We start from the raw sequence: 3,278 nt of genomic DNA, 5'->3' as shown, positions 1-3,278 counted from the left end.
CCCATGGTACTTCTCATGAAGATTAGGGGACTTCTCTGTTGGAAATGTGATGTTTGACTGTTGAAAATGGGCGTAGCTCAGGGGTGCCTACTCCTGTTCCTGGAGATCTACCTTCCTGCAAAGTTCAGCTCCAACCCAGATCAAACACAACTGAAGCAGCTAATTGAGTTCTTCAGGAGCACTTGATCATTACAGACAGGTTTGTTGGATCAGGGTTGGATCTGAACCCTGAAGGTAGATCTCCAGGAACAGGATTGGGCAACCCTGGCTTAGCTGTTTAAATGAAATAATTATTGTAATAAACCTTCAGTTAATCATGCAGTTGTTGTTATAAGGCGATCATTAGCGTATTAAATGTTATTTAATAGGAACTAATCAGAGATGGAAATCTTCAGATGTTGTTTGCTTGGTCATTCACAGTGGGTGTGCTGTGCGGTTGGTTTTGAAACAGGTTTTGCTCATGCAGGCTTCTAATAGTTTCATTTACAGCTAGATAACCACCACAGACGCATTTCATGGACCAGTCGTTTACTTATTATTTACAATGTTCACGTTTGTCACGGTGATCTTGAGACCAAACATAATGGAAGAACCTTCAGAAGACCCTTGAAGACCAAGTAAAGGATTGAAGCCTCTTCCCTCATTGAGTCATAAAGTCACAAAGACATAAAACAGCAGCAAACTGTGGTTGGACTGACTGGAAGTGATCGACACAGAATACGGGTCACAGGTAAGTTTATTTCAATTAAACTTCTTGCTTGATCAGCTTTCATGGTTGTTTATTTATAATGCCTGTAATAGGCATGTAATAAATGTGTTGTTACACTTTTAGACTATATTAGTTTCAATAAAAGTTTGTGGCTCCTAATTATTATATCCAGGAATAATAGTCATATATAATTATATAGGTAAACAATATATGTATCATTTAAAAAGTGGTGTAATGACTATTATATTTTTACATTACATAGTCATATATTTTTATTCGTATAGACTTTTATTGTTAATCTTTTCTTTGGAGGACCTTCGTTAGACGGCGCACTTTCTTGTTGTCCTTTGTTGAACACAAAACACGGATGTTATGGTACGTAGAAATATTTTTCATGAAATAGTTTATATTTCCATCAAACATATGTTCTTATTGTGGTATTAACAATGAAGCAGATATCGATAATATTGAGTAATTACTGAAGCTTTTATTGTGTGACAATGTGACAACATTTATGTGACTGAAAAAAATAAGGCTGTGCTGCATTAGCTATTAGCCTTGCGGCTTTGTAAACCGCTGTATGTTGCGTTTGTGGTTATGTGTTTAGATTCTATAAACTAGCAAAACAATTTCTGCCTTTATTATTTATTATTATTATTATTATTTAGTTACATTTTTTTGATGACTTTTTTTTATCGTTTCATTGACACTTGTTCATCAAGATCAGGGGTGCCCAATCCTGCTCCTGCCGATCGACTGTCCTGCACAGTTCATCTCCAACCCTAAACTGCTTTGACCACTTAAATCGAGGCCTTCTTAATATTACAGTATTGATATTATATTTTGAATATTACTTTATAGCACCTGCAGTATCAAACATGCTTTATGTCAAACTTGTGGTGGAATGGTTTAAGTTCTGGTTATGAAACCGAAGGTTGGAAACCCACAAGGCCCGATGTACAAGCTATCGCCATCACATATGATAAATTGAAAAATATTAAAATACTAATTACTTGAGCAACATGGGTTTTCAAGTCTTAATTTTCTTATAATTCACACTCTGGACTACATCATCTGTGCTTCATTTGCATTTGTTTTCAGGGTTCGAAATGCAGCCACCCCCTTCAATCCACAGTGCGTCAAATTAAGGTATTTGTCCTTTGCAGTATAGTGTCTGTCTGTGAAATGGTTCATATTTTCAAAATGGTTGAAATCATAAATTTTATTATAGAGCTTACAGCATCTAACAGTTATGGCATTGTGTTATCCCTAATGAATAACTCACTATTAAATAATTGTTTTTGTCACAGTGCATCACATTTAGTCCTTGTTTCACAGATGGGGCTTAGATTAAGCCAGGAATAGTTCAACTAGGGCTTTTAAGTAACTTTTATTAAAAACAAAACTAAAAAAACATTACTTGTGTATTTTGAGACAAAACAATGGCACTGACATATTTTAAAATATGTTTTACAACTCAAACATGCATTTTAGTCTGGGACTAGACTTAAGCCTTGTCTGTGAAACCGGCTTCAAAGCCTTCCTTTATTCATGACATGCTCTCATGACATTAACAAATAAAACTGCATATTTAGACTCCTGTCCAGTGTGTGCAAAACCCTAAAGGAATAGGTGGAGTGATAATACATGATCAAGAGACATTCACCATTGACAAGCCACACTTGGTAGGTTAACATGCTTTACTGTTTTCACTCCTAATATTGAATGACTAGCGACTTAGTAAAAGACTTGTTTTGTCTTCTGCAGGTGGCAGTTCCTGATCATAGAGCCTTGATTAGGTGAGATATTATATATATATTATATTCCTTGATAATTATATAGGACAAAGCCATTTCAGCAGTTTTCTCAATAGCAATGCTTAAATACTTCACCATTTTTTCATATTAAACTATGTTATTCCCTTAACTAAGACGAGTTGATACAAAAAGTCACGTTGGTTCTAATGACAGAAGTGAGAGGGAGAGGATTTTTCAAGCGTGACTTTTTACTGCGCCGAGTCGAAGTGCTTCCAACTTCAAGTGCTATTCCGCCATACATTATAGTTATCCTTTTTACCCGCTTAGAAAAGCGCCACGTTTTATTTTCTGTCACCATACTTGGTCGTGTAACTACTCGTGTAACTGTATTTAAATAGGGAAAACGTGGAGGTGTTTGGTCGCTTCTAACTTCATCGCTGTTTGGACCCTAATGAATGAACTGGGCTAAGCTAAGTGCTATCAAAGTGACGCCGCGCGCTAGAGCGATTGAGTGCACGCACTGAGACGAGAGAGGTAGCCTATGTATCAACTCGTCTTAGTTAAGGGAATAACATAGTTTAATATGAAAAATCTGTGAAGTATCCCTTTAATTAATTTTGCTGCTGCTATTTATGTCTTGTAATCATATAGTACAACTGCACTAGTAACCATATCTTCCCTTAGGGGGAAAAGCTCTGTGAGACCATTTCTGTCTTAAAGGCAAGTGAAGACAAGAAAGACAAATGCCTTCCAAGACATGAACATCTCTGCGCCCTTTATGGCTCAAATAAAGTAATTTCATTTTCACCTGA

General features: G+C 36.3%; 1 long non-coding RNA gene across 2 annotated transcripts; it reads left to right on the top strand.

The window, feature by feature from the left end:
- Positions 1-762: 762 nt before the first annotated feature.
- On the top strand, positions 763-3,278 carry LOC311097764. Of its 2 annotated transcripts, XR_014609319.1 has the most exons (5): positions 763-1,084; positions 1,811-1,858; positions 2,305-2,394; positions 2,477-2,508; positions 3,151-3,278. It is a non-coding gene; the product is annotated as an uncharacterized lncRNA (long non-coding RNA). The 2 variants fall into 2 exon arrangements; XR_014609320.1 differs by lacking the exon at positions 763-1,084 and having other exon boundaries at positions 1,091-1,858.

Source organism: Abramis brama (assembly GCF_963993115.1).
Source record: "Abramis brama genome assembly, chromosome: 15".
NCBI classification, from domain to species: domain Eukaryota; kingdom Metazoa; phylum Chordata; class Actinopteri; order Cypriniformes; family Leuciscidae; genus Abramis; species Abramis brama.
Note: the sequence above shows the minus strand (reverse complement) of the source record. Positions and strands in the feature narration are given on the sequence as shown.